Genomic DNA, 19,267 nt, shown 5'->3' with positions numbered 1-19,267 from the left:
TCATCCAGAGGCAGCATCGATCGGCTTCAGTTACCAGCAGTAGCGAAGGAATCGCTCGATCAGGTTCAGTTAACAGCCATCAATCGATCCTCGGGTTCAGTAACACGTAGCTTGCAGTGCAATCGCTCGGGTTCAGTTGGAGCCCAATGCCTCGCTCGGTTTCAGTTAGAGCCAACGCCTCGCACACACGCGCGTACGTGTACGAGAGAAGCGCGCATCGCTCGGCCCCCGACCTCCCACCGTAACCGGGAACTCCCCAAAATTTTCCTCCCCCTCGCTAATTTTATACAGAGGTCTGTCATGGACGGCCCAAAGAATGTCATGCAGCTGCGTCTCCGGCTCGCCCAGGATGAAAAGCCCATTTTCTGTCAAGATTTTTTGTCATAGAAGTAGGAGCCCACCACATCTATGATGATACTGGGTTTCGTCACAATTATCGTCATAGAAGTGTCATATGTATGACAGAAAAAAATTTCGTTCGGCCCAAAATGTCACGGATGTTTCTTTTTTTGTAGTGTTTGAACTAGCCTATAGAGCTAGTTCAACTCTAGTGTAAAATTATTTGAACTAGCCTAGAGAGCTAGTTCAACTCTAGTGTAAAATTATTTGTACTAGGTCATAGAGCTAGTTCAACTCTAGTGTAAAATTATTTGTACTAGGTAATAGAGCTAGTTCATCTCAACTATATAATTATTTGTACTAGGTCATAGAGCTAGTTCATCTCAAGTATAAAATTATTTGTACTAGGTCATAGAGCTAGTTCAACTCTAGTGTAAAATTATTTGTACTAGGTTATGGAGCTAGTTCAACTCTATTGTAAAACTCTTTGAACTAGACTGTAGAGCTAGTTCAACTCTAGTGTAAAATTATTTGAACTAACTTGTAGAGCTAGTTAAACTCTAGTGTAAAATTATTTCTACTAGGTTATAGAGCTAGTTCAACTCTAGTGTAAAACTATTTGAACTAGCCTGTAGAGCTAGTTCAACTCCGGTGTAAAATTATTAGAACTAGCCTGTAGATCTAATTCAACTCTAGTGTAAGATTATTTGTACTAGGTTATAGAGCTAGTTCAACTCTAGTCTAAAATTATTTTTACTAGGTTATATTGCTAGTTCAACTCTAGTGTAAAATTATTTGTACTATGTTATAGAGCTAGTTCAACTCTAGTGTAAAAATATTTCACATAGCTTGTAGAGCTAGTTCAAAATTAGTGCAAATTTATTTGTACTAGGTTATAGAGCTAGTTCAAGTCTAGTGTAAAATTATTTGTTCTAGGTTAAAGAGCTAGTTCAACTCTAGTGCAAAATTATTTGACCTATCTTGTAGAGCTAGTTCAACTCTTGTGTAAAGTTATTTGTACTATGTTATAGAGCTAGTTCAACTCTAGTGTAAAATTATTTGAACTAACTTGTAGAGCTAGTTCAACTCTAGTGTAAAATTATTTGAACTAGCTTGTAGAGCTAGTTTAACTCTAGTGTAAAATTATTTGAACTAGCCTATAGATCTAGTTGAACTCTAGTGTAAAATTATTTATACTAGGTCATAGAGCTAGTTCAACTCTAGTGTAAAATTATTTGTACTAGGTTATAGAGCTAGTTCAACTCTAGTGTAGAACTATTTGAACTAGACTATAGAGCTAGTTCAACTCTAGTGTAAAATTATTTGAACTAGCCTATAGAGCTAGTTCAAATCTAGTGTAAAATTATTTGAACTAGCCTGTAGAGCGTGTTCAACTCTAGTGTTCAATTATTTGAACTAACTTGTAGAGCTAGTTTAACTCTAGTGTAAAATTATTTGAACTAGCTTGTAGTGCTAGTTCAACTCTAGTGTAAAATTGTTTGAACTAGCCTATAGATCTAGTTTGACTCTAGTGTAAAATTATTTGAACTAGCCTATAGAACTAGTTCAACTCTAGTGTAAAATTATTTGTAATAGATTATAGAGCTAGTTCAAATCAAGTGTAAAATTATTTAAATTGTCTTGTAGAGCTAGTTCAAGATTAGTTTAAAACTATTTGAACTAGCCTGTAGAGCTAGTTCAACTTTAGTGTAAAATTATTTGAACTAGCTTGTAGACCTAGTTCAATTCTAGTGTAAAATTATTTGTACTAGCCTGTAGAGCTAGTTGAACTCTAGTGTAAAAATATTTGAACTAGCTTGTAGAGCTAGTTTAAATCTAGTGTAAAATTATTTGTGCTAGGTTATAGAGCTAGTTCAACTCTAGTGTAAAATTATTTGACCTAGCTTGTAGAGCTATTTCAACAGCAGTGTAAAATTATTTGTACTACGTTGTAGAGCAAGTTTAACTCTAGTGTAAAATTATTTGTACTGGGTTATACAGCTAGTTCGATTCTTGTTTAAAATTATTTGACCTAGATTTTAGAGCTAGTTCAACTCTATTGTTAAATTATTTGTACTAGGTTATAGAGCTAGTTCAAATCTAGTGTAAAATTATTTAAACTAGCTTGTAGAGCTAGTTCAAGACTACTGTAAAACTATTTGAACTAGCCTGTAGAGCTAGTTCAACTCGAGTGTAAAATTATTTGAACTAGCCTGTAGAGTTAGTTGAACTCTAGTGTAAAATTATTTGAAGTAGCTTGTAGAGCTAGTTCAACTCTAGTGTAAAATTATTTGTACTAGTTTATAGAGCTAGTTCAACTCTAGTATAAAATTATTTGTACTAGGTTATAGAGCTAGTTCAACTCTAGTGGAAAATTATTTGTACTAGGTTATAGAGCTAGATCAACTCTAGTGTAAAATTATTTAAACTAGCTTGTAGAGCTAGTTCAACTCTAGTGTAAAATTATTTGAACTAGCCTGTAGAGCTTGTTCAACTCTAGTGTAAAATTATTTGAACTAGCTTGTAGAGCTGGTTTAACTCTAGTGTAAAATTATTTGTACTAGGTTATAGAGCTAGTTCAACTCTAGTGTAAAATTATCTGAACTAGCTTGTAGAGCTAGTTCAACAGTAGTGTAAAATCTTTTGTACTAGGTGTAGGATCGAAAGTATGTCTAGAGGGGGGTGGGTGATTAGACTACTTGACCAATTAGAAATCTATCCTTTTCCCAATTTTAGTCTTTGGCATATTTTAGCTATCTTAGCACAAGTCAAGCAATCTTAACACAATTCAAGCAAGCATGCAAAGAGTCTATGAGCAGCGGAAAGTAAAGCATGCAACTTGCAAGAATGTAAAGGGAAGGGTTTGGATAATTCAAATGCTATCGTACATCCACGTTGATGGAGACTTTAACCCACGGAGGGTAACGGTTGCATGAGTCCACGGAGGGCTCCACCCACGAAGGGTCCATGAAGAAGCAACCTTGTCTATCCCATCACGGCCATCTCCCATGAAGGACTTGCCTCACTAGCGGTAGATCTTCACGAAGTAGGCGATCTACTTGCCCTTACAAACTCCTTGGTTCAACTCCACAATCTTTGTCGGAAGCTCCCAAGTGAGACCTAGCCAATCTAGGAGACACCACTCTCCAAGAAGTAACAAATGGTGTGTTGATGATGAACTCCTTGCTCTTGTGCTTAAAATGATAGTCTCCCCAACACTCAACTCTCTCTCACAGGATATGGATTTGGTGGAAAGAAGATTTGAGTGGAAAGAAACTTGGGGAAGTCTAGAGATCAAGATTCATATGGTGGGAATGGAATATCTTGGCCTCAACACATGAGTAGGTGGCTCTCTCTCAGAAAATGTGTATTGGAAGTGTAGGTATTTCTGATGCTCTCTCCACGAATGAAGAGTGGGTGGAGGGGTATATATAGCCTCCACACAAAAACTAACCGTTACACACAATTTACCAATCTCGGTGAGACCGAATTGAGAAACTCGGTCGAACCGATTTAGCAAACCTAGTGACCGTTAGGATTTTCGATGGGACTGAGATGCAACTCGGTAGGACCGACATGGTTAGGGTTAGGGCATAACGTAATCTCGGTGTGACCGATTACACAAACTCGGTGGGACCGATTTTGGTAATAAGCTAACTAGAGAGTTGGTCAGGTAAACTCGGTGGGACCGATCGCTCATTTCGGTGGGACCGAAATGTTACAAAAGGGAAACAGAGAGCTTACATTGCAATTTTGGTGGGACCGATCACTCATCTCGGTAGGACCGAAATGTTACGAAGGGAAACAGAGAGATTACAACCCCATCTCGGCGTGACCGAGATCCCTATCGGTGAGACCGATTTGCCTAGGGTTTGTGGCAGTGGCTATGACATCTGAACTCGGTGGCGCTGGGTAGAAAGAATCGATGGGGCCGAGTTTGACTTTTGGTTTAGGTCATATGTGGATGTGGGGAGGTAGTTGAGGGTTTTGGAGCATATCACTAAGCACTATGAAGCAAGAACCTCATCAAGCAACACCTCATCCCTCCTTGATAGTATTGGCTTTTCCTATAGACTCAATGTGATCTTGGATCACTAAAATATAAAATGTAGAGTCTTGAGCTTTGAGCTTGAGCCAATCTTTTTGTCCTTAGTATTTTGAGGGGTCCACTTTCCTCATCCATGCCATGCCATTCATTCAGCTTTTCCTGAAATATTAATCTTGGAATAGCATTAGCTCAATGAGCTATATGTTGTTAGGAATTACCAAAACCACCTAGGGATAGTTTCACTTTCAATCTCCCCCTTTTTGGTAATTGATGACAACATATAGATCAAAGCTTCGACAAATGATAATAAGAGTGAAAAACATTGTCGCTTTGAGAAGTATGTGAAAAGCAAGAGCTCCCCCTAAATTTGTGCATAGTTCATGATTTGCTTTGGATTGCAAAGGTACAGAGAATTAGGTTCATGGGTTACTCTTCCATGTCACATACATCTTGGTGGAGCGCTCAAAATGATAATAATTAAATACATGCACTCATCACCAAGCAAAGTGAATGATCATATAGGGATAATACGATAATTTCATCCAACAAACATTATTGTAGGATATTATCAAACACACATGATCATCCAAGTATCACATAGACAGAAAGTATCTCAAACAAGCAAATAAAGTTCAACCACCGAAGCAAGAGAGAATAAAAAGCAACGCTCTCTCTCGAAGCCTATGATCTATACATTTTTCTCCCCCTTTGGCAACAAGTTACCAAAAAGTTCCTAGAAAATGCATAGCACTAAATCGTCTCTCAGGCTTGGTCTTCAGGTGGTCGTGTCCGGATAACTCCAAGAACAAAGTCTTCAGTCGATGTAGATGGAGCTGATGGAGTAGGTGCTGGAGCTGTTGGCACTAAAGCTGTAGCTGGTGCAGATGAAGTGGCTCTGGTGTCTGGAATAGGCACTGCAGCAAACCTCTGAGCTCTAGGCTCTCTGGCAAATGCATCAGTGATTGTCTTGCCCTTCCTCTCCTGCATATCATCCTGAAGTTGCTCCATAACAGACTGGATCTCAGTTACCTTCACATCCAAGTCATAGAACTTTTGCTCCATGATCCTTTCCAGGCTCTCCTGGTTTTGAGTCAGGGTGGCCAGTCCCTTCTCAATCCTCAGAGTGGAGGCAATCAAGTAGCCAAGATGATCTTGCTTGCTCTTCAGAAGATACTGAGATGCTTCTTCAGTAGTTGGCATCCTTGCAGCCTTTTCAGCCTTTGCCTTCTCCTTCTTGGCTTGTGCGTGCATAGAATATGGTTCATTTTCATCCCTCACCACATTGTTGTCCTCAAATTCTGGGTAGATGGGCAGGTGCTCCTTGTCCAGCAGATATGTGCCAGTGCCCATCTTGGAGTTAATCAGCTCCTGGATCTGTGGGGCATACCCGCAACTCCTCTTACGATCTGTAGCTGTCCTATTTATGGTTTCCACTATGAGGCTCATGACTTTGAACTTCTGTGGGACATCAAAGATGTGAAGCAAGTTAATTGCATGGCCTCTGATCATCTTGTGATCACCTGACTTTGGCAAGAGAGTGTGCCAGAGGATCCAGTTGATAGTTGGGAATCCTGATAGAAGGTAATGTACAGATCCAAACTTATGTGTCTCAAGAGCAGCATCTGGGATCTCCTTGTACATGTGTGCCATGGAGTTGTGATCCTTCTTCTTGTTGGCATAGACATCCAAGTCATCTTCACTCTCTTTTGGGGCATTGATCAACTTAGCCCATTCTGCAACTGTTGACTGGTACCTTGTACCTTCAGACATCCAGACAATCCTTCCATCTGGGTAGAAGTGAGCTGTGGAGTCGAACTGCATGATAAGCTCATCATTCCATTTTGTGAGCTTCTGAGCCACAAACTCATCAACTCCACAAGCCTTGAAACTGTCATACACACCTGGATAATGTTCATCATTCTCCTTGATGTAGTCCCAGTCGACCCATCTCATGTCACACACTATTGGTTTATTGTCAAGCAAGATGGTCTCATAGAAGTCCTGCTGTTCCTTTGTATGGAACATGTAGTCCACATCAGTCCTTCTCCTAGTGGCATATGGATCAGAATCTCTCCATAGCCTTAGACCTGAGTCCTTCTTGATCTTCATGTTCTCAGCTACTGGATGAGCATCGTTGTGATCTGGAATTTTTGGCTTCAACTTCCTCAAGACATGTGACTCATCATCTTCTTCTTCCATTTCAGCTTCAGGCACTGGGGACTTGTTCTTCTCCTCGGCAGGGATGTTCCTGGTGCTCCTCTTTGGTTTTGGCTTTGGAGCTGGAGCAGCAGCCTTAGGAGCAGTCTTAGGCTTAGATGGAACAACCCCTGCCCTAATGGCATCACCCATAAGCTTCTGAGCTTTGGGTGCTGGTGCAGCATCTTCTTCCTCTTCCTCTTCAGAATCTCTCATGATTGAGGATCTCCCAAGCACTCTAGCAGTGGTCTTCTTGACCCACTATTTCCTCTTCTTCCCTTCTGCAGCAGCTTCTTTGGGTTCAGATTCCAAAGGTACTTGAGTAGAGGCTTTGGCTTTAGACATGGGAATTCTCTTTGCAGGCACTTTGGTTTTCATACCAGGCTTAGTGGAAGCAGCAGTGCTATATTCCTTCTTAACCACTTTCTTCTTGGAAGTGGCCTCATCCTCAACTGCCACATAGTCTTCATCCTCAGATTTAGGCATTTTCTTCTTTCTGGCCCTGGTGGCAGCTTTGGGTAAGTTGCTTGGGGTGCTCCTGCTACCCTCATCAGAGCAGCTAGAGGGACTAGTGCCCTCACTCAAGTGAACCTGCTCCTCTGACTTGTTCTGGCTGTCACTCTGATCAGACATATTGCAAACACTAACAGCAGACCCTTTGAATAGATATAGATGAGATAGAGGGGATGAGCATCACAAAATGCAGAGGTTTTTGCAAAAGAATGAGTCAAAAGCTTAGTTTTAGTTTTCCACAGAAAGCATTTCGGATCAACCAATTTGTAAACTCGATGATACCGAAGCAGCTGTTGGAACCTAAACTAGTGAACTCGGTCAGACCGAGTCACAGTTCAGTGGCATCGAGACTGCTAGGGTTTCACAAAGTCCTGAACTCGGTCACACCGATTTGCAATTCTCGGTCAGACCGAGAATCACATGTGCAATGGCCTGAGCCGAATCGGTGGTACCGAGTTCCACAACTCGGTGGGTCCGAGATGGTTTCGGCGGAAACCTAACCCTAAATTCTCAATTCACGACTAAACTACGGAGTGTTTTCGATGGATAGAATGATCTCAATCGTGGCAAGATACATGGCGAACACAATGTGCTAGGAATCAGATAAGGATAGCACAGTGATCGAGTTCATACCCTAGTTCGGCGATGAACTCGCTACGGCGGCAACGGCGGGGATGATTCCCATTGACGGTGGCGGAGACCAGCGGCAGGGGGCGGCTGGCGATGAGGAGGACGATCCGAAGACCCAGGGAGGTAGAGCAGGCTAAGCGCGGGTCAAGGAGGTTCGGAAAGTTTTCCAAAATTTGACCCGTGGATATATATAGCCCGACCCTGTCGGTGTGACCGAGTGGAACAACTCAGTGGCACCGAGATGCATAACTGCAAGCAGTTGCTGCAACTCGGTGTGACCAAAAAGTTCAAATCAGTTGCACTGAGGTTGAAAACCTAGATCGACTTAGTGATCTCGTTATGACCGAAATGGGTGAATCGGTCAGACCGAAACGCACAAAGAAGTTTTGGAATTTTAAGTCTATGACGAATCGGGGACTCCGAGTGCTCCTCACACAGAGTGGTTTGAATCTGACTTGATCAAATTCTATGATGCAACATGAATAGAGTTTGATACGAGAAAAGCATAGATAGCTAGAGAAGGTTCTTATGCATTCTTGTCCATCCACATGGCCAAAAGAAAAGGAAACCAAACAATCAAAACAACAAGTGGATGTCCTCGAATGAGTAAATTATGCAACCAACATGCTCACACAATAAAATGACAAATGAAATATGTGGCAAAGCATGCACAAACAATTCTAGCATCTATCAAGCAATTGACGATGACTAGGTCATCTATATATGAGTATATTGACTTAGGAGTTTGAGAACATTTGATCATAGGTCATACTCATCGTTTAAGCACAAGTGGGGTTACCACTTTTACATAAAGCGTTGTTGTGTTCACACCATTAGAGTTGCTTTAACTCAATTGTTAGAGTAATGCTCCCCCTAGATGTGAGATCCCCCTAAGAGGGATGAAGTAACCTTGGGTTTTGTCGATGATGACTTCATGTAGGTGTTGAAGATGTGGATGCTCTATGTTGATGTAGATCTTGGAGCTATCCTTTGGAGTGAGTTGCACTTTCAATACCTACACGGGTTAGTCCCACAAGGAACAAACAAGGTTATCCATAGACATAGAGTGATGCACACAAAAGATGATGTCTATGAAATCTTTAGGTTACCTTGTCCCTTGTCTTACCAACAAGAGGGTTTGTGACTCCTTGAACTAGTGCAAGATGTGGAAGTTGATTGCACTTGTTCTCGCCGAAATGATAAGAGTGAAGTATGTTGGCGGAGTGACCCTCAAGAACTCTCTAGTTCTTCTTCTTCGGGATCCACACCATCTTGATGGGAATCCTTGGAGTTGTAGTTGTACTTGATTAAGTGGAACTTGATGTAGTCTTGGGAACCCACTTGACCAAGGCCTTAGGAGCTTCTTCAAATGCATCAATTTCCTCTTGAAGCTTGTCCTTGCCTTTTTACTTGTGGTCTTGTGGTGGAAGATCATCTTGAGCTTGTATCCCTTTGAAAGAAGTAGGATCATACTTCTCTTGTTGAGGAACAAACTTCGTCTTGAGGTATTGATCTTCTTCCCACTCAACTCCATTAGCATTGAACTTTCGTTCAAAACCAACACCTTGATTCTTCCGGTGCCTTCCTTTCTTGTGTACAATTTCCTCGAATTGCTTACTCCCGGCAAGGCTCTTGCAAACACCTTTCTCTATAATTCCCTTTAATAAGCTATTTTCTTTCTCAAGTGTAACTTGGCTAATAGAATCATTAGTGGAATCAAGAGAACTACTAGAAGCAAGAGTATTGGATTTAGCATGATTATTGTTACTACTAGAAGAAGAATCTTTCTTGTTCTTGTTACTAGACTTGACTTGAGGCATGTAAGTGGATAAGAGTAAACGCTTGGCAATGTAAGAAGAACTTTTCTTGCGAAGATCATCATTGATTGCCTTTAAGAACTCATGCTCTTGCTCAAGGTTGAGCTTTTCAAAACGTAATTTCTCATGAGTCCTTAAAAGTTCTCGATGATCTCCCAAGATAGTTTCATGAGCTAACTTAAGAGTGTTTAGTTCTTTAGTTAGAGACTCAATCTTCTCCTTATCATTGTCATTCGTTTCATTATAGTATTCATCACTATAGTTGTCAACAAGTAAATCATCATCACCTAACAAGTCATCTTCATCACTATTGAAATCAACATACCCGGGGTGTGATACCTTTGGGCCTTTAGCCATGAAGCATCTTCCAATTCCTTCATTTGGTGAATCAAATATGTCGTAGGAGTTGATTGACACAAGTGCTAGACCGGCAACACCTTCATCTTGAGTATATTCAGAGTCGGAGTGATAGCTTCTCTCGGAGTCATTGTCAGAGTCGGATCCGGATACCCATTCACCAACATGAGCTTGATGTCTTCGTTTTGTGTAGCTCCTTGATGACTTGCCCTTCCTTTTAGAATCCTTGCTTCTCCGAGAGGGTCTTCGTTCATATCGATCATCCCTACTCCTTCTTTCCCTTGATGGTGATTCTTCTCTTCTACTTCTTCTTTTGGGAGAATCTTCTCTTCTCTTGTGGGGAGCCGTACACTCATTGCAGTAGTGTCCGGGTCTTCCACAATTGTAGCAGTTTCGCTCTCGACTAGAAGATCTTTTGTCATTGTAGGACCTTGACTTGTAACTTCTCTCTTTGCTTCTATTCTTGTAGAACTTGTTGAAGTTCTTCACCATTAGGCTCAATTCTTCATTAAAGGTTTGTTTCTCACTTGATGATGTGGGAGCTTCACATGAGGCTTTGTAAGCACCACTTGACTTGTTATGGAGCTCCTCCTTATCCTTGAGTGACATCTCATGAGCAACAATTCTTCCAATGACTTCCGTTGGCTTGAGATCTTTGTAATTTGGCATCATTTGGATCAATGTGGAGACGGTATCGTATTTTCCTAATCCGGCAATCTCATTTGTGATAAGAGCAAGCCTAGAGTACATCTCAGCGACACCTTCACCATCCTTCATTTTGAACTTATCAAGTTGACTTTGAAGCACATCCAACTTGGATTCCTTGACGGAGTTGGTACCTTCGTACATATTAATCAAAGTATCCCAAATTTCCTTTGCATTCTCAAGACGGCTGATTTTTTTGAATTCTTCAGGGCACAATCCGTTGAAGAGGATATCACAAGCTTGATCATTGTATTGTAGCATCTTCAACTCATCCGTGGTAGCTTCACGATTCGGTTCTCTCCCATCAAAGAATTCACCTTGCAAGCCAACACACTCAATAGCCCAAACGACGGGGTTATGTCCAAGAACATGCATTTTCATTTTATGCTTTCAACTAGCAAAATTAGTACCATCAAAGTAAGGACCTCTATGGTGATAATTTCCCTCGCTAGACGCCATACTCTCCTAGGTTGTGAAACCAAGGCTATGACCACCAAAAGCTATGGAAATCAAAGCAAATGGAGACCAAATCTCTGATACCACTTGTAGGATCAAAAGTATGTCTAGAGGGGGGTGATTAGACTACTTGACCAATTAAAAATCTATCCTTTTCCCAATTTTAGTCTTTGGCAGATTTTAGCTATCTTAGCACAAGTCAAGCAATCTTAACACAATTCAAGCAAGCATGCAAAGAGTCTATGAGCAGCGAAAAGTAAAGCATGCAACTTGCAAGAATGTAAATGGAAGGGTTTGGAGAATTCAAATGCAATTGGAGACACGGATGTTTTTGTCGTGGTTCCGATAGGTGGTGCTATCGTACATCCACGTTGACGGAGACTTCAACCCACGGAGGGTAACGGTTGCGCGAGTCCATGGAGGGCTCCACCCACGAAGGGTCCACGAAGAAGCAACCTTGTCTACCCCATAATGGCCATCGCCCACGAAGGACTTGCCTCACTAGCGGTAGATCTTCATGAAGTAGGCGATCTCCTTGTCCTTACAAACTCCTTGGTTCAACTCCACAATCTTTGTCGGAGGCTCCCAAGTGACACCTAGCCAATCTAGGAGACACCACTCTCCAAGAAGTAAAAAATGGTGTGTTGATGATGAACTCCTTGCTATTGAGCTTCAAATGATAGTCTCCCCAACACTCAACTCCCTCTCATAGGATATGGATTTGGTGGAAAGAAGATTTGAGTGGAAAGCAACTTGGAGAAGGCTAGAGATCAAGATTCATATGGTGGGAATGGAATCTCTTGGCCTCAACACATGAGTAGGTGGTTCTCTCTCAGAAAATGTGTACTAGAAGTGTAGGTATGTTCTAGTGGCACTCTCCACGAATGAAGAGTGGGTGGAGGGGTATATATAGCCTCCACACAAAAACTAACCGTTACACACAATTTACAATCTCGGTGAGACCAAATTGAGAAACTCGGTCGGACCGATTTAGCAAACCTAGTGACCATTAGAATTTTCGGTGGGACTGAGATGCAACTCGGCTGGACCGATATGGTTAGGGTTAGGGCATAACATAATCTCGGTGTGACCGATTACACAAACTCGGTGGGACCGATTTTGGTAATAAGCTAACCAGAGAGTTGGTCAGGTAAACTCGGTGGCACCGATCGCTCATTTCGGTGGGACCAAAATGTAACAAAACGGAAACAGAGAGTTTACATTGCAATCTCGGTGTGACCGATCTCTCATCTCGGTAGGACCGAAACATTACGAAGGGAAACAGAGAGATTACAACCACATCTCGATGTGACCGAGATCCCTGTCGGTGAGACCGATTTGCCTAGGGTTTGTGGCAGTGGCTATTACATCTGAACTCGGTGGCGCCGGGTAGAAATAATCGGTGGGGCCGAGTTTGACTTTTGGTTTAGGTCATATGTGGATGTGGGAAGGTAGTTGAGGGTTTTGGAGCATATCACTAAGCACTATGAAGCAAGAACCTCATCAAGCAACACCTCATCCCTCCTTGATAGTATTGGCTTTTCCTATAGACTCAATGTGATCTTGGATCACTAAATATAAAATGTAGAGTCTTGAGCTTTGAGCTTGAGCCAATCTTATTGTCCTTAGTATTTTGAGGGGTCCACTTTCCTCATACATGCCATGCCATTCATTCATCTTTTCCTGAAATATTAATCTTAGAATAGCATTAGCTAAATGAGCTATATGTTGTTAGCAATTACCAAAACCACCTAGGGATAGTTGCACTTTCACTAGGTCATAGAGCTAGTTCAACTCTAGTGTAAAATTATTTGTACTAGGTTATAGAGCTAGTTCAAATCTAGTGTAAAATTATTTAAACTACCTTGTAGAGGTAGTTCAAGATTAGGGTAAAACTATTTGAACTAGCCTGTAGAGCTAGTTCAACTTTAGTGTAAAATTATTTGAACTAGCTTGTAGAGCTAGTTCAACTCTAGTGTAAAATTATTTGTACTAGGTTATAGAGCTAGTTCAACTCTAGTGTAAAATTATTTGGACTAGCTTGTAGAGCTAGTTCAACTCTAGTGTAAAATTATTTGAACTAGCATGTAGAGCTTGTTTAATTCTAGTGTAATTTTTTTGAAATAGCTTGTAGAGCTAGTATACATCTAGTGTAAAATTATTTTTACTAGGTTATAGAGTTAGTTCAACTCTAGTGTAAAATTATTTGAACTAGCTTGTAGAGCTGGTTCAACAGTAGTGTAAAATTATTTGTACTAGGTTGTAGAGCTAGTTCAACTCTAGTGTAAAATTATTTGTACTAGGTTATAGAGATAGTTCAACACTAGTTTAAACTTATTTGACCTAGCTTGTAGAGCTAGTTCAACTCTGGTGTTAAATTATTTATACTAGGTTATAGAACTAGTTCAACTCTAGTGTAAAATTATTTCACCTAGATTGTAGAGCTAGTTCAATAGTAGTGTAAAATTATTTATACTAGGTTATAGAGCGAGTTAAACTCTAGTGTAAAATTATTTGTACTAGGTTATAGAGCTAGTTCAACTCTAGTGTAAAACTATTTGAACTGGCCTATAGAGCTAGTTCAACAGTAGTGTAAAATCATCTGTACTAGGTTATAGAGCTAGTTTAACTCGAGTGTAAAATTATTTAACCTAGCCTATAGAGCTAGTTCAATTCTATTGTAAAATTATTTGTACTAGGTCGTAGAGCTAGTTCAACTCTAGTGTAAAATCACTTGTACTAGGTTATAGAGCTAGTTCAACTCTAGTGTAAAATTATTTGTACTTGGTTATAGAGCTAGTTCAACTCAAGTGTAAAATTATTTGTACTAGGTTATAGAGCTAGTTCAACTCTAGTGTAAAATATTTCTACTAGGTTATAGAGCTAGTTCAAATCTAGTGCAAAATTATTAAAACTACCTTTTAGAGGTAGTTCAAGATTTGTGTAAAACTATTTGAACTATCCTGTAGAGCTAGTTCAACTTTAGTGTAAAATTATTTGAACTAGCTTGTAGAGCTAGTTCAACTCTAGTGTAAAATTATGTGTACTAGCCTGTAGAGCTAGTTCAACAGTAGTGTAAAATCATTTGTACTAGGTTATAGAGCTAGTTCAACTCGAGTGTAAAATTATTTGACCTAGCCTATAGAGCTAGTTCAACTCTAGTGTAAAGTTATTTGAACTAGCCTATAGAGCTAGTTCAACTCTAGTGTAAAGTTATTTGAACTAGCCTATAGAGCTAGTTCAACTCTAGTGTAAAATTATTTGCACTAGGTTATAGAGCTAGTTCAACTCTTGGGTAAAATTATTTGTACTAGGTCATAGAGCTAGTTCAACTCTAGTGTAAAATTATTTGTACTAGTTTCTAGAGCTAGTTCAACTCTAGTGTTAAATTATTTGTACTAGGTTATAGAGCTAGTTCAACTCTAGTGTAAAATAATTTAAACTAGCTTGTAGAGCAAGTTCAATTCTTGTGTAAAATTATTTGAACTAGCCTGTAGAGCTTGTTCAACTCTAGTGTAAAATTATTTGAACAAGCCTATAGAGCAAGTTCAACTCTAGTGTAAAATTATTTGAACTAGACTATTGAGCTAGTTCAACTCTAGTGTAAAATTATTTGTACTAGGTCATAGAGCTAGTTCAACTCCAGTGTAAAATTATTTAAACTAGCCTCTAGAGCTTGTTCAACTCTAGTGTAAAATTATTCGAACTAGCTTGTAGAGCTAGTTTAACTCTAGTGTAAAATTATTTGTATTAGGTTATAGAGCTAGTTCAACTCTATTGTAAAATTATTTGAACTAGCTTGTATAGCTAGTTTAATTCTAGTGTAAAATTATTTTTACTAGGTTATAGAGCGAGTTCAACTCTAGTGTAAAATTATTTGAACTAGCTTGTAGAGCTAGTTCAACAGTAGTGTAAAATCATTTGTACTTTGTTATAGAGCTAGTTCAAATCTAGTGTAAAATTATTAAAACTACCTTTTAGAGGTAGTTCAAGATTAGGGTAAAACTATTTGAACTAGCCTGTAGAGCTAGTTCAACTCTAGTGTAAAATTATGTGTACTAGCCTGTAGAGCTAGTTCAACAGTAGTGTAAAATCATTTGTACTAGGTTATAGAGCTAGTTCAATTCGAGTGTAAAATTATTTGACCTAGCCTATAGAGCTAGTTCAACTCTAGTGTAAAGTTATTTGAACTAGCCTATAGAGCTAGTTCAACTCTAGTGTAAAGTTATTTGAACTAGCCTATAGAGTTAGTTCAACTCTAGTGTAAAATTATTTGTACTAGGTTATAGAGCTAATTCAACTCTAGTGTAAAATTATTGTGCTAAGTTATAGAGCTAGTTCAAATCTAGGGTAAAATTATTTAAACTACCTTGTAGAGGTAGTTCAAGATTAGTGTAACACTATTTGAACTAGTCTGTAGAGCTAGTTCAACTTTAGTGTAAAATTATTTGAACTAGCATGTAGAGCTAGTTCAACTTTAGTGTAAAAATATTTGTACTATGTTATAGAGCTAGTTCAACTCTAGTGTAAAATTACTTGAACTAGCTTGTAGAGCTAGTTTAACTCTAGTGTAAAATTATTTGTACTAGGTTATAGAGCTAGTTCAACTCTAGTGTAAAATTATTTGTACTAGCTTGTAGAGCTAGTTTAACTCTAGTGTAAAATTATTTGTACTAGGTTATAGAGCTAGTTCAACTCTAGTGTAAAATTATTTGAACTAGCTTGTAGAGCTAGTTTAATTCTAGTGTAAAATTATTTGTACTAGGTTATAGAGGTAGTTCAACTCTAGTGTAAAATTATTTGAACTACCTTGAAGTGCTAGTTCAGGAGTGGTGTAAAATCATTTGTAGTAGGTTATAGAGGTAGTTCGACTCTAGTGTAACATTATTTGTACTAGGTTATAGAGCTAGTTCAACTCTAGTGTAAAATATTTGTACTAGGTTATGGAGCTAGTTCAATTCTAATTCTACTGTAAAATTATTTGTACTAGGTTATTGAGCTAGTTCAACTCTATTGTAAAATTATTTGTACTAGGTTATAGAGCTAGTTCAACTCTAGTGTAAAATTATTTGAACTAGCTTGTAGAGCTAGTTCAACTCTACTATAAAATTATTTGTACTAGGTTATTGAGCTAGTTCAAATCTAGTATAAAATTATTTAAACTAACTTGTAGAGCTAGTTCAACTCTAGTGTAAAATTATTTGAACTAGCTTGTAGAGCTAGTTCAACTCTAGTGTAAAATTATTTGAACTAGCCTATAGAGCTAGTTCAACTCTATTGTAAAATTATTTGTACTAGGTCATAGAGCTAGTTCAACTCTAGTGTAAAATCATTTGTACTAGGTTATAGAGCTAGTTCAATTCGAGTGTAAAATTATTTGACCTAGCCTATAGAGCTAGTTCAACTCTAGTGTAAAGTTATTTGAACTAGCCTATAGAGCTAGTTCAACTCTAGTGTAAAGTTATTTGAACTAGCCTATAGAGTTAGTTCAACTCTAGTGTAAAATTATTTGTACTAGGTTATAGAGCTAATTCAACTCTAGTGTAAAATTATTTGTGCTAAGTTATAGAGCTAGTTCAAATCTAGGGTAAAATTATTTAAACTACCTTGTAGAGGTAGTTCAAGATTAGTGTAACACTATTTGAACTAGTCTGTAGAGCTAGTTCAACTTTAGTGTAAAATTATTTGAACTAGCATGTAGAGCTAGTTCAACTTTAGTGTAAAAATATTTGTACTATGTTATAGAGCTAGTTCAACTCTAGTGTAAAATTACTTGAACTAGCTTGTAGAGCTAGTTTAACTCTAGTGTAAAATTATTTGTACTAGGTTATAGAGCTAGTTCAACTCTAGTGTAAAATTATTTGTACTAGCTTGTAGAGCTAGTTTAACTCTAGTGTAAAATTATTTGTACTAGGTTATAGAGCTAGTTCAACTCTAGTGTAAAATTATTTGAACTAGCTTGTAGAGCTAGTTTAATTCTAGTGTAAAATTATTTGTACTAGGTTATAGAGGTAGTTCAACTCTAGTGTAAAATTATTTGAACTACCTTGAAGTGCTAGTTCAGCAGTGGTGTAAAATCATTTGTAGTAGGTTATAGAGGTAGTTCGACTCTAGTGTAAAATTATTTGTACTAGGTTATAGAGCTAGTTCAACTCTAGTGTAAAATATTTGTACTAGGTTATGGAGCTAGTTCAATTCTAATTCTACTGTAAAATTATTTGTACTAGGTTATTGAGCTAGTTCAACTCTAGTGTAAAATTATTTGTACTAGGTTATAGAGCTAGTTCAACTCTAGTGTAAAATTATTTGAACTAGCTTGTAGAGCTAGTTCAACTCTACTATAAAATTATTTGTACTAGGTTATTGAGCTAGTTCAAATCTAGTATAAAATTATTTAAACTAACTTGTAGAGCTAGTTCAACTCTAGTGTAAAATTATTTGAACTAGCTTGTAGAGCTAGTTCAACTCTAGTGTAAAATTATTTGAACTAGCCTATAGAGCTAGTTCAACTCTATTGTAAAATTATTTGTACTAGGTCATAGAGCTAGTTCAACTCTAGTGTAAAATCATTTGTACTAGGTTATAGAGCTAGTTCAACTCTAATGTAAAATTATTTGTACTTGCTTATAGAGCTAGTTCAACTCAAGTGTAAAATTATTTGTACTAGGTTATAGAGCTAGTTCAACTCTAGTGTAAAATTATTTGTACTAGGTTATAGAGCTAGTTCAAATCTAGTGTAAAATTATTTAAACTACCTTGTAGAGGTAGTTCAAGATTAGTGTAAAACTATTTGAACTAGCCTGTAAAGCTAGTTCAACTTTAGTGTAAAATTATTTGAACTAGCTTGTAGAGCTAGTTCAACTCTAGTGTAAAATTATTTGTACTATCCTGTAGAGCTACTTCAACACTAGTGTAAAATCATTTGAACTAGCTTGTAGAACTAGTTCAACTCGAGCGTAAAATTATTTGACCTAGCCTATAGAGCTAGTTCAACTCGAGTGTAAAGTTATTTGAACTAGCCTATAGAGCTAGTTCAACTCTAATGGAAAGTTATTTGAACTAGCCTATAGAGCTAGTTCAACTCTAGTGTAAAATTATTTGTGCTAGGTTATAGAGCTAGTTCGAATCTAGGGTAATATTATTTAAACTACCTTGTAGAGGTAGTTCAAGATTAGTGTAAAAATATTTGAACTAGCCTATACAGCTAGTTCAACTTTAGTATAAAATTATTTGAACTAGCTTGTAGAGCTAGTTCAACTCTAGTGTAAAATTATTTGTACTAGGTTATAGAGCTAGTTCAACTCTAGTGTAAAATTACATGAACTAGCTTGTAGGGCTAGTTCAACTCTAGTGTAAAATTATTTGTACTAGCTTGTAGAGCTAGTTTAACTCTAGTGTAAAATTATTTGTACTAGGTTATTGAGCTAGTACAACTCTAGTGTAAAATTATTTGAACCAGCTTGTAGAGCTAGTTTAATTGTAGTGTAAAATTATTTGTACTAGGTTATAGAGGTTGTTCAACTCTAGTGTAAAATTATTTGAACTACCTTGAATCGCTAGTTCAACACTGGTGTAAAATCACTTGTACTAGGTTATAGAGCTAGTTCGACTCTAGCGTAAAATTATTTGTACTAGGTTATAGAGCTAGTTCAACTCTAGTGTAAAATTATTTGTACTAGGTTATGGAGCTAGTTCAAATCTAGTGTAAAATTATTTAAACTACCTTGTAGAGGTAGTTCAAGATTAGTGTAAAACTATTTGAAGTAGCATGTAGAGCTAGTTCAACTTTAGTGTAAAATTATTTGAACTAGCTTGTAGAGCTAGTTCAGCTCTAGTGTAAAATTATTTGTACTGGCCTGTAGAGCTAGTTCAACAGTAGTGCAAAATCATTTGAACTAGCTAGTAGAACTAGTTCAACTCTAGTGTAAAGTTATTTGAACTAGCCTATAGAGCTAGTTCAACTCTAGTGGAAAGTTATTTGAACTAGCCTATAGAGCTAGTTCAACTCTTGTGTAAAATTATTTGTACTAGGTCATGGAGCTAGTTCGACTCTAGTGTAAAATTATTTGTACTAGGTCATGGAGCTAGTTCAACTCTAGTATAAAATTATTTAAACTAGCTTGTAGAGCTAGTTCAACTCTAGTGTAAAATTATTTGAACTAGCCTGTAGAGCTAGTTCAACAGTAGTGTAAAATCATTTGAACTA

Source organism: Triticum aestivum, chromosome 3A, assembly GCF_018294505.1.
Source record: "Triticum aestivum cultivar Chinese Spring chromosome 3A, IWGSC CS RefSeq v2.1, whole genome shotgun sequence".
In the NCBI taxonomy this organism is placed as follows: domain Eukaryota; kingdom Viridiplantae; phylum Streptophyta; class Magnoliopsida; order Poales; family Poaceae; genus Triticum; species Triticum aestivum.
The sequence above is the reverse complement of the archived record's forward strand: the minus strand, read 5'-3'. Positions refer to the sequence as shown.